The sequence below is a fragment of the Malaclemys terrapin genome, chromosome 19 (assembly GCF_027887155.1).
Source record: "Malaclemys terrapin pileata isolate rMalTer1 chromosome 19, rMalTer1.hap1, whole genome shotgun sequence".
In the NCBI taxonomy this organism is placed as follows: Eukaryota; Metazoa; Chordata; order Testudines; family Emydidae; genus Malaclemys; species Malaclemys terrapin.
In genome coordinates, this window is record NC_071523.1 from 18,526,934 (window position 1) to 18,540,002 (window position 13,069).

Consider the following 13,069-nt stretch of genomic DNA (forward strand, 5'->3'; position numbering starts at 1 on the left):
CTGCTGAAAAAGATCCAGGGGTCAGAGTGGATCACAAATTAAATATGAGTGAACAATGTGATAAGATTGCAAAAAAAAAAAAAAAACAAGGTAATATTCTGGGGTGAATTAACAGGCGTCTTGTATGTAGGTCACGGGAAGTAGTTGTCCCCCTCTAGTTGCTTTACTGAAGCCTAAGCTGCAACCCCGCGTCCAATTCTGGGCACCGGGTTAGGAAAGATGTGGATAAATTGGAGAGTGTCCAGAGGAGAGCACCACGAATGATGAAGGGGTTAGAAAACCTGACCTGTGAGGACAGGTTAAAGAAACTGGACATGTTTAGTCTTGAGAGAAGACGACTGGAGGATGAGAGGCCGGATAACAGTCTTCAAATCTGTTAAGCGCTGTTATAAACAGGATGGGGATCAATTGTTCCCCAGGGCCCATGACAGTAGGGGTACATCTACACTACAGCGGGGAGTCAATTTAAGATACGCAAATTCAGCTACGTGAATAGCGTAGCTGAATTCGACGTATTGCAGCCGACTTACCCCGTTGTGAGGACGGCGGCAAAATCGACTTCTGCCGCTTCTTGTCGGCGGCGCTTACTACCACCTCCGCTGGTGGAGTTAGAGCGCCGATTCGGGGATCGATTGTCGCGTCCCGACGGGACGCGATAAATCGATCCCCGAGAGGTCGATTTCTACCCGCCGATTCAGGCGGGTAGTATAGACCAGACCTAGGATAAGAAATAATGGGTTTAATTTGCAGCAAGGGAGATTTAGGAAAAACTTTCTAACTCTAAGGATAGTTATGCTCTGGAACAGGCTTCCCAGCGAGGTCATGGGATGCCTATCATTAGAAAACAGGCTGGACAAACCCCTGTCAGGGGTGGTCTGGGTTTACTTAGTCCCGTCTCAGTACGGGGGCTGGACCTGATGACCTCTCGAGGTCCCTTCCAGCCTGACATTTCTCAGAGTCTGACAGATCTATGGCAAATGAGTGAACAACCCACCAAAGACCCTTTCTGCGGACACAGACATTTGAACAGAACAGTGTATGCAGAGAACAGGTAAGAACCACAGAAGGGATAGAGCTAAAATATATCTTACCCAATAAAATGAGTCATCATTCTTAATTCATCAGCGAAAGAACCTGTAATTTGACTGAAGCAAATACAGATAATACGGGCAGCAAATGGCTAAACTAATACTGATGATCCTTAAGAAGACTCTGTACCTTTAGATTCAAGCTGGTTTATGAGAAGAAATTCAGTAGGAATGAAAACAAAAATATGATTTCCCCCCACTGCTTTACACATCTATGGACAAATTCTCCCCTACACACAGGCACACAGAACTATGGTTAATCAATGGCAGTTGGAGCATATATCCGAGAGCAGAATTAGGCTCTTAATAGATATATATTATGTGTGAGAGAGAACTTAAATATATGTATCTTCAATAGCTCTACACACACACACACACACACACACATTTAAGATTTGCACTAGTAAGAACGGACCTTATTATGGTTATTTGCACCTTTTGATTAGGACAGAATACAGCTCAGTTTGCCTTAGGAGTTTGACTTGATGTTAGCAATGAGATGAATCAAGGAAGACTTAATTAACAGGTACAGAGGTGTCAATATGGTGTGCCTATGGTGCGCCCTGATTTTGATTTAAGACAGCCTGTCTCTTGATTTTTATTAGTTGTTTCTATTCACGATGGGGAATCTGATAACCAAGATATTCAATTGTTTTCTTTAAAAAAAAAAAAAAAAAGAGAGAGAGAGCAAGCATCCTTTTTCTTCTGTATCAGGAGAGGGCTCAGAAACTGTAAAGGACACTTTTGCAGAATCATTAATTCTGTTGATCTTGAGCAACATCTGTGTGGTTATTAGCACAGGGTAATCAGTCATTCTGACAGTTCTCCAACAGGGCCATGATGTCCCTGTTCTGTTCATTGCTTCTGAAAGAAAGGACTTATTTTGGTCTCTGACAATGCATCAATATCACCAGGTGGCCTTTATGGCAAAGAGGATATGATGATGCCACCTGTGAGCATTTTAAAAGTCACCAGGAATAGCAATCCAAGAGTAGCACTTAGCTCTTATACAGCACCCATAGATCTCAAAGCACTTGATGAAAGAAGGCAAGTATCATTCTCCCATTTTTACAGATGGGGAAACTGAGGCATGGATACCTGATGCAACTTGTCCAAGGTTACAGAGAAGGTCATTGGTGGAGCCTATACTAGAACTCTGGTCATCTGACTCCTAGTCTAGTTCACTATCTGCAATTGAACCTGTAAAATCAAATAACTGTTTAAAAGTTGTTAAGGAAAAATTCTGTCAGATTTTTCTTTTCTAGAAATTGTCATGCCGGTTAAAGTTTTCACCGACTGGAAATTTTATTTTTTGTCCTATTCTATAAATTATTTCCAGGGCTATTTCAGTGGAAAGGCATGTGAAATGACCAGGGGTTTGTAGCCTGCATGGTGCTGCTTTGAAAGAATGTGTTTCTCTTTGCTTTCTTCATGACTACAAGGGGCTTTGTAATCATGTGTTAGATGAAGAAATCTGGAGCGCTACAGAGCACACAATGAAAAGATTACAGTTCACAATACAGCCACCTACTATGGTAGGTTTTAAATGACTGTACCCGGAGAAGGTGGGGTAGGCATATCTAGTCTCATCTCTGGACTACTGCCTCCTCTGGAGTCATTTTCACCAAGACACCAGACAACTGGTCTCCTTGGTCCCAGAAGACCCCGAATGCAGCAGACCCATGGAAATCTAAATGCAGAGGATGGGTCACACTGTGGCATGCGGGGCATTCTTGTGGAGCACCATGGAACATTGTTCCACCGAGGCGCCTGTAGGAGGCTCACAGCGGGTTACTGAGTGTGGGGAAGGGGCATTGCCTTTTGTCTGTTCAGCAAGCAACAGGCATGTCTAGAGGGCTGTATAAAGTAAATAGTGGTGATGAGCACCACAGAAATGCTATGTGTGCATAATAGCTAGCTTTACACCCCACTGCCAAGCACTAGCAGATGTTGGGAGTGCTAGTGTAACACCGACAGACGCCAGCGGGCAGGATCGAACCTGGAACCTCTAGAGCTAAATGCATGAGCCTCTAAAAGCCACCTGCCCCTTAGCAAAGGCTGTAGCAGACTCATTAATCTCTATGTGGTCTGGGTGCCACTACATGGGACAGAGCACCACACCCAGGAGGGTTACACTAGCACAAGGCAAGGGTTAGGTCTCATCTGGACTGCACACAAATCCTAGGTTTTACCAGAGATGCCGACTTTGATTTCCCATGGGGTGTTCGACCCCTGCTCTGCCCCAGAACCTGCCCCCACTATACCCCTTCCCCCAAGGCCCCACACCTGCCCCACCTCTTCCTGCCCCCGCTCCATTCTGCCCCTCCCCCAGTGTGGCCCACCCTCACTCCACTTCTTCCTGCTCCACACTTCCCCCTTCCCCCAGCACCTCCTGCCCACCGCTGAACAGCTGATCCTCGGTGGGTGGGAGGTGCTGGGGAGAGGGGGAGGAGCCAATTGGCGGGGCCCATAGGCAGATGGGGAGGTGCTGGGGGGAGGAACTGATTAGTGGGGCCTGCCGGTGGGTGCTGAACACCCACTATTTTTTTCTGTGGGTGCTCCAGCTCCGGAGCACCCATGGAGTCGGCGCCTATGGGTTTTCCACTGGCTCTTGGCACAGGGTTAGCATGGATAGCAGTCGTGTAAGCGTGTCCCTCACTGTGCTGTACCAAATGCACCTCAGCCCTGTTGCTCCCTATGAAATGCTAAGGGGCAAACAGCTACTACTTGTAAAGTTTAAAACCCAGCTTCCTAAACCTAGCAGATGGGGCATAGCATTGACACATTTCAAAGACAGCATCTGTCTGGTGTGGAGCAGGTGTTGTCCCTTGTCTTCGGAAACAGCGGCTCTGTCCCTCTAAGCCAGACTGCGTCTGCAAAGTAACAGATCCACATTCAGAGAAACCATGAGACAGAGAAAACTGAATACCTCTGATTTCCAGTGTCTTGTGCCCCGGCTGTCCTCCGTGAGCTCGAGGCGCTGGTGAAAGGGTGATGTTAGAACTCTGAACTCTTCATCGACAGCCTTTAGAGTGATGTGTGAATAGATCAGCGCTTGGATGGGCTGCTGGTTTGGTCAGCACTGGAGCAGGATGGGAGTGGTGAGACCCTTTGCAGAGCTCTAGGGCTATTTTTCTAATGTTAGCAACCCCTGGCATATCGTGGCACACATCTCATCGCTGGAGACTCTGAAGATGTGGAGATGCCCCGATGGGCGCTGGGTTTGACAAGTCTCCCTGTGGCACTGCACAGTCAGCAAAAAGCCTTGGGCATTGTGATGCAGTCTGTGAGGGTTCTGTGCAGTCACTCATCTATCCCACCAGACTCTGAGATCTGCCTTTGTTATCTCGTCCCTGTTTCCTGCTGTTCTGGGCAATAGCAGCAGGGAAAGAGGGTGTCACTGGCTTGTTGGTACTGGTGAGCAAATGTCCATGCACCTCAATGGAACACATCAAGTAAGATGGATGAGGCACAACAGTCCTCTCCTCACTCATGGTAACTTGGTTTGGCCATCTCGGTAATGGGTGAAGATCCTGGCAAGCTCACTACTGGTTGGAGAGCAACCTGCACCCAAAGTAGCCCTAAACTCTGGGAAAGTTTGGATCCGGACCTGCAGGCAAACTACCCGGCTGCCTCTTATCCCGATGACGGGCTGAACAAACACATGAATGGGAGTGTCCGACTCCTGGTTTCTGAATACTTGCGATGGCACTAGCGGAGATATTATGTGACCTTGCAGTCCCCTTACTGCTGGTAAGTTCCCAGAACAACGATGCATGCAGCCAGGAACCACAAAATGGAAGTGTGTACAGCGGCAGCTGTCTCCCTGGGGCTAGCGTTGCAATTATCAAACACTTTCTCTCTCTCTCTCTCTCCCTTCCCCAGACATACCCCTCAGCATCCTACTAACGCTGGCATCCATGGCTCATAACAATCCTGTGCAGACCAAAGGCCTTTCTTGTTAGAATGCAGAAAATGAGGGGGATTATCAAAAAAGCTCTCATGATCGGTACACAGGCCTTCACTCCCCCTTGCCGCCTACCTACCTTTCCTCGCTTCCCTCTAATTTAGTCAATTTAGACAGGTACTGTTTAGTGAGGGCCAGATTCTGTTGCTCTTAGTCACTTTAAACCACTTTCTCAACAAAGAAGTCCAATGCACTGGGAAGCTGCAAGATTTTAATGGGACTTCTTGTGGAGTACAATGCTACTTACCATGTGTCAGGGTACTGGAATCTGCAAAGTCCTCAAATTAAACATACAGAAATGAAATAAAGTGTTTTATCTTTCTTCTTTTTAAGCCCTTCCTTCAATAAAGGCCAACACAGTGGTACATGATCCCGTGTCCATTTTGACCTGGGAGATTTTAATGATCGACCTGTACCTTGAGCTCAGGGTGGGGGTCCAAGTAAGAATTTAAATTAATAAATTGACATGCAAAGCATATTCTTATGTTATCTTGCATCACAGTTTTGCTTTTCATTATGTATTTCTGCTTCCACTGCTTTTGATTTTATTATTGAGTGACACAAAGTTTTATGCTTTAGGACTAGGCAGGTCAGTGGAGAGGCACTTATTATGTGTCAAGTCTTTGTTCTTTCCTTTAAAGCCACTGCTGTTCAGCACATACAGTCTGGCAACTGCATCAACCCCAATCCAGGTAGAAATATTTAACGAGAAACATATCTGAAACCGTCTGGAGAGGAAATATTTGCATTTTCTGCTTTTATTGCTGATTAGAAAGGACATGTCAGCAGGGGTGAAAACCTATCCCAAACAGATGTTTTAAAAATGATTCTGTTAAATACACAGTTGCATTTGGTGCAATAAAAGCTACAAATCTGCAAGGATAAATATTTCTGTTATGACTTGGGTCCCTTTGCATCAACGGCACAAATGTTGACGTATTCTGCCTATTTGCATCTGAAATATTGTGGGAAGTTCAGTAACATCAGCTAAGCCAAGATCTATCTAATGAACATCTAAAAGTGCTATATTTACTACACACAGACATCAGTTTTGCTTAGGAATAGAAATGGCAGATAATATTCCAAAATTGTCTAATGTTAGTACATTTCACGTTTAGAATCCCAGGGCTGTTTAGTACCCTCAGCTCCACCTACCTGTTTTCTGAAACAGAGAACAAATGTTTATCTTTAAGCAACTATACTCCGAAAGGAGCTTCTGTACACTAACCTGCATCCATATCGATGGTAAGGGACTAGCTGGAATGCAGAAGAAAGCACAAAGCTTTACTGTAATGTTAACAGAAGTACCATGATAATGAGGAACCCAGTAACACCAAAACTGGGAAACTCCAACGCAATATTTTGATTTCTACTTTTTGACTCATTGTCTAGAAAATGCAGTGTTATAAAGGATGACTCACTGTGCGCATAATAACAGGTTTGCCTTTGAGCAGCAGTGTAACTTAACAAGACTTAACTGGCACTTTTAAAAATCTTGCTCAAAGATTCCCCCAGTTGGCTACCAGATGCGTGTAGTGTAAGCGAACCCCAGCAGACACATTTCCCAAACCAGAACAGAATCAGGAAAACCTCCAAGCTCAGATGCTGCCTTGCAACTCTTCTCCATATCGAGATACTTGATCTCTTGTAAATCATTAGAACAAAAACTCCAGGCACTTGCAATGTTAGATGTATAATGCATGCTATTATTTTTTGCCATTGATTTCCAAATGCATGCAGTCTGAATAAGTAGAACTAAGAAACAGGTGAAATGAGAAGTTTTCTTACCTCTGTCTTGTGAAGACTGTTTTTCTCAGCTGCAGAAAGCAGGTAGTGACTGTGGTTTCTGAGATGTAATTGGGATGTTTACATTTTCTGGCAGTGGGAAAGGAAAGCTTATTATCAGCACTGATCTCTTCAACAAGCTTGTCTCAAGAAATGGTTTTACAAAGTACTGAGGCTACTTCTCCCTCCCTCTTTCCCTCATGTACATTCACTCTCACACACAGGTGGCTTAGAATGCCCAATGAATTAAACTCTCTGCTAGGTGATTACAGAACATTAGAATGAAAATTTAACTCTTTCTGCTGTGTTGGAAACCACTCCATTTTGTATGCAGGAGGGGAAAAGCCTTGAAGTACTGTAATTTATGGGACATGTCTGCCAGTCAATGTCAAAGGTGATTTTCCAGCATTTACAGATGTCTGTCCTATAATGATAATTAGTTTTTAAGAAAGCTATAATTCATAATGATATATTTAATCTCTTCCCAAGATCTTTTCATATATCTAGTCCAGATAGACTTCTGCTCCATAAAGGGAATGTCTTGTTTTCCATCCATTTAATTTCAATACACAGTGATGCATATAAAATATATTTGTGATGGTGCCAAGTTCTTAAATTAAATATATAGAAATGAAGTAAAGTATAAATATATTTTACAAAGTATGATCACGTGTGGAGACGAGTAAAATGCATCTTGTTTTAATTTGGTTGTGTTACGTTTCTACGCGTATGAACCAGTATGTATTCCCCCACAGTTCATATCAGTATAAAGATACACGTTGAGTTGTACTGTGTAGATAGCTTTACATTTTGGCAAATGACTATTATAGCCGTCACTTTGTAGTGATTGCAAATGCCCAAGTTATAAAATAATTTCCAATATTGTTCTAGCCCCTGCAATAGAGTGCTGGTCCTGGGGACCAGGTAGGTGTCTCTGCCCCTTGTTCAATGCTCACGTCCTTTAAGATTGAGGGGATTGAGTTATGGCAATAGGCTGAATAGCATTCCCCACTAAATGGGTAGGAAATAGCTCTCAAACCAGTAAAGAGGTTCAAACTGGTGGAAAGACTGTGAGCCTAACCTTAGTAATGTTATATGGAATCATGTAGATTTTTCTCTAAAGCACATGTGTATTTTGTTGAATTAATCACAGAAGCCACATGCAGACACCCATACTTAGTGTACTTTACTCAACAAGTAGTCCTATTAGTTTTAATGAGGCTGTTCAAGGAGTGAGGTCCTGATGCATCGAAGCAGGTAAGCACAGGCTTCCGTTTGTGTGTCCTTAAGTCTATCCCTGTTCAGCAAAGCACTTAGGGCCCAATTCCAGGAAGTATTCACAGCTAGGACTGCACTTAAGCACAGATGTAAAGTGCTTAAGTGCTTTGCTCTATCAATGCCTAAAGTATTACTGAATGTGAGAAAAGAGATGAAAATCTGGCCCAGAGCAAGTATCTTAAAAATGTCTAGTTCTCCTGCATTTTATACGCTGTTATATTTTACAGTGCAGCAAATCTGATGGCTGAATGGCCAGATTGATGTTCTTCATAGCTGCTCCTGCCCTTCATGTTACCATGCCTTTGAAGTGATAGCATCCACACCTCCTTATATCTACTGGGTCCACAATGGTCCAGAAAGAATTTTAAATACTTTTTCATGCTGCATGTGGTGGTCAGCTGCAAAAGGCTAGGAAATATTGGTAGAGCAGGAATGAGACAAGGGCAGCAATTAATCACATCTTTCGTATTTGTCACCAGTCAGTGTCTAGATTGTCCAGCCATCTCTCGGCTGCATCATTGAGGGTAGCAATGTGTTGCAGTTCACCCTCCAATCTTCTAATGATGCGTCCTTCCACCACATGCTTGACCATCTGCATTGCTGCCCACAGTCACACTGTGAAGATTGGGCTAAGCCACATTTCAGCATTGTGGCAGCCACTCGGGCCGCTCCAGTGAGCAGCTGGCTAAGCCTAGTCCAGGATCTGCATCCCAAGTTGCAAACAGGTGGGTGCCTTCTCGTGGCATCCTCTGTGAGTAGAGTAAAGTGACACGAAAGCAGACAAAATGTGGAAATTGCAGAAGGTTACATCAACTTAGCCACTGTCAACAAACAAAACACACAAACTCTGCAACCGTTGGAAAAATGGTCGACAATGAATTTTACCTGACCACTTTGGTGTAACCAGTATTAATCAGTACTGCATAACTTGTTCTTGTGGCCAGGAATTCACTGGTCTGACGTTCTTCAACTTTCTCTGATACTTCCCTTATTTCCTACATTAAAAGACTAATTTCCAAGAAGTGCTGAGTGCAGTTGGGAGGGAAATGGTTTTCCTGTCCTACAGGAGTTTGCAAAATTTTTCTGGTACTGAAATGGGAAGAAAAGTCAATCTCAGAAAATATTTGCAAATTTATAATCCAAATATTTTTGGATTCAGGTTAAAATTGAAATATTTCGTTTTGTTTATATTGAAATGTTTTGCCTTAATTTTGCCCTTTTAATTTTTTAAACCTTTTTTTTAGTGTAAATCGACTGAAATTTCTACAAGAAAAGTCATTTTCAATTGAAAAACAAAATCTTGTTTTGAAAATATCAAAACGGGGCATTTTGACCATTTCAGAAGTTTTTTAGTAAATGTGATTTTTGAACCAGGAGATTCTTCCAAACCTAACTTGACCTGCAAACAGTTTTGATTTTGATGAATTGACATTTTCCAATGAAAAAACATTTAGTTAGAAAATCCCCAACCAGCTTTAGTGCTAAGTATCCAAAACTCCTGTTGAAGTCATTGAGAAGTGCAGGTGTTCAATCCCTTTCTGTTAGTATCACTACATAGTCGGGCAACAGCCATATTTGCACACAACAAAACAAGTGTTGATGCAGCAGTGGACAAATTCCCCAGCAGAGGAGATTGGGGATCATAGAATTATAGAAATGTCAGGCCGGAAGGGACCTCAGGAGTCATCAAACCTAGTCCCCTGTGCTGAGGCCGGCCAAATAAATCTAGACCAACCCTGGCAGCTGTTTGTCCAGACTCCAATGATGCCGGGGATTCTACAACCTCCCTTGGAAGCCTCTTCCTGATCTTAACTACCTTAGAGTGAGAATTTTTCCCCTAAATCTCCCTTGCTGCAGATCAATCCCATTACTTCTTGTTCTACCTTCAGTGGACATGTAGAACTGGTCACAGTGCTCTTTCCACATTTTGTCTACTTTCATATTTAAACACTGTTACCCAATCCCCTTCTCTGTCTTCTTTCTCATGAGTAACCAGGGCTAGTCGTTTAACTTTTCCTCAGAGGGCAGATTTTCTAAACCTTTTATCATTTCTGGTGCTCTCCTCTGGACGCTCTCCAATTTATCTCCCAGAATTGGACACAGTGCTCCAGCTGATGCCTCACCAGCGTTGACTAGAGCGGGACAATCACCTCTCTTGACTTACATAAAACACCCCTGTTCATTCACCCCAGAATGACCTTAGTCTTTTTTGCAACCTTATCACACTGACTCATATTCAATTAGGGGTGGAGGGAAAGCTCAATGGTTTGCATATTGGCCTGGTAAACCCAGGGTTGTAAGTTCAATCCTTGAGGGGGGGCCATTTAGGGATCTGGGGCAAAAATCTGTCTGGGGATTGGTCCTGCTTTGAGCAGGGGGCTGGACTAGATGATCTCCTGAGGTCCCTTCCAACCCTGATATTCTATGATAACCCCCAGATGCTTTCCCGCAGCACTATCGCATAGCCAGTTTTTCCCCATTTTGTAGTTGTGCGCTTGATTTTTCCTTTCTAAGGGCGTTACAGATGAGGATACTGACAGGGCCGGCTCCAGGCACCAGCCTACCAAGCACGTGCTTGGGGCGGCACCTGGAGAGGGGTGGCGCTCCGGCCGGCCGGGGAGAGCAGGGCTGCGGCCGGGCTCTCCGCCCTCCTCCTGGCGCTCTGGCCGGCCGGGGAGAGCGGGGCCCCGGCCGGGCTCTCCGCCCTACCCGCGGTGCTCCGGCCGGCTGGGGAGAGCGGGGCCCCGGCTGAGCTCGCCGCCCTCCCCGCGGTGCTCCGGCCAGCCGGGGAGAGCGGGGCCCCGGCTGGGCTCTCCGCCCTCCTCCTGGTGCTCTGGCCGGTCGGGGAGAGCGGGGCCACAGCCGGGCTCACCGCCCTCCCCTGCCACGCTCCCCACCGGGGGCGGCGGGAGGCTTTTTTGCCTAGGGCGGCAAAAAAGCCAGAGCCGGCCCTGGATACTGAGGCAAGATCCTGCAGGGAATCAGAGTTCAAATCAGATTTTAAGGCCGGGAGGAGCTATTAAGTTAATCTAGTCTGACTTTCTGCACAACACAGATCATAAAATCTCACACAATGATTGTTGCATCAAGCCCAGCGCCTCTGCTTGAGCTAGCGTGGAAGTTTTAGTCTGACTTGCAGTCTGGATTTAAAGACTTCAAGTGATGGAGAATCCCCCACATGCTGAGGCAAGTTGTTCCATTGAACAACCTTCACTGTTAAACATTTTGGACGTTATTTCTAGTCTTAATTTATGTAACTGCTTCATCCACCCACTCAATATATTATGCATTTTTCTGCTTGATTAAAGATCCTTGTACTATCAGACATCTTCTTGCCATGTTTGTATTTGCGTTCAAGGAACTTCACAATCAATCCTATTGATCATCTATCATTTGCTCTCGAGCTATTGCTACTGACCTCTGATCAGCCGAAGGGTTCCACTATCCATCGCCCTTTTGTTACATTTGCAACCAAACACCAGCGTGTTTTCTCTCATGCTGCTCCTCACACTTGGGAGGAGCTCCCAAGAAACCTCCCCAAATCAATGCATTGGCCTCCTTCAAATCCTTCCTCAATACTCCCCTCTGTCACGATGCTTACAGAAAACTTAAGAGTGGTTAGGCTGCTGATGTGTTGAGACTACTGCCCATCATTGTCTCATTGTTTTCTCATACTCCCCTGTCTGTCTGTCTATGTGTAGCCACCTGTTGTCTCTTGTTTTATTCTTAGATTGTAATCCCCTTGGGGCAGGTATCATTTTTTTGTTCTGTGTTTGTATAGTACCTAGCATAATGGGGTCCCATGATGAGGCACTATGGTAATATAAATAATAATTGTGTGTAACTTTCTTCAGGTGAATAGTCCCATTGACTCCTGTACATAAAAGTGTTTGCAGGTTTGAGGCCTGAGTTTGGAAAGTGCCTGGCACACTTTTGTGTACTGAGTTATAATAACAATAGTGCTATCCACTCAGGAATTCCTAGCTCCCAGTCTTGTGCTCAGACCACTAGATTCTACCTCTCTTGATCTTGGGCGATTAGTGGGCAGTTTTCTGGTGTAATTAACACTAATGCTTAGGCTTTGTCTACATTAGCACTTTTGTCGGCAAAACTTTTGTCGGTCGGGGTGTGAAAAAAACCACCTCTGACCGACATAACTTTCATCGACATAAGTGCTGGTGTGCACAGCGCTATGTTGGTGGGAGAGCTTGTCTCTTTCACCACCAGAAATTGGTCCAATAAAAGATATTACCTCTCACCCAGTCTCTCACAAATCTTTTGGTCTATTGTGAACTGTAGAGGGTCAGTTCCCTGGCATTTCCCTCTGCATCTCTACTTGATGTGTGTTTATACTGCAGTTCATCAGAGATGTTTATTAGGAGGCTTAATTGGATTCCATTAGCAGACATTTAACCCAGTCCAAAGCAGCTGAGAATGCAATCAATTAAAGCATCCAAACTCATTAATGATGTGGACACAGGATAATTTTTGTAGGTGGCTAATTATCCCCTTCGTTATGTAGAATTCATTGCCCAAGAATGGCAAGAAGATGCATGAAAAGAAAAGAAATATCAGTGCAAAAATACACGTTGTAACCCCCTCAACAAGGCAGCGATGAAGCAAATGGCGATGTAGGAAAGCTTAATTTGCTGTTAAAACTCGGTAACGTAAGAACCAACCCTGCACTTTTGCCCAAAACGCAGATGGAACCCAAATATAGTTTTAACTTCATAAGATTTTAACGTCATTTTTAGAAAAGATGTGGAGTATAGTAATAGAAGTCCAGAGTGTTTGAATGATACATAATATCAGATGTCAGAGGCTTCTGTACATTCAAAGATATTTCAGGAGGAACGGATCTTCTGAAAAATGTCACCAGACCTTTTTCATGCAAACAGTGGCTTGACTCATTCTGTTGAAATGTTGCCCCCTGGCTCACTGCAGACCACCT

At 44.4% G+C, this 13,069-nt stretch overlaps 1 protein-coding gene across 1 annotated transcript in view; it reads right to left on the reverse strand.

Moving 5' to 3' along the window:
• The window catches only part of MMEL1 (membrane metalloendopeptidase like 1), a 72,031-nt gene that overhangs the window by 56,767 nt on the left and 2,195 nt on the right, over positions 1-13,069 (reverse strand). The window contains exon 2 of the mRNA XM_054009219.1: positions 6,844-6,930. The gene's annotated coding sequence lies outside the window, so the exon portion shown is untranslated. The remainder of the gene's footprint in view (positions 1-6,843; positions 6,931-13,069) is intronic.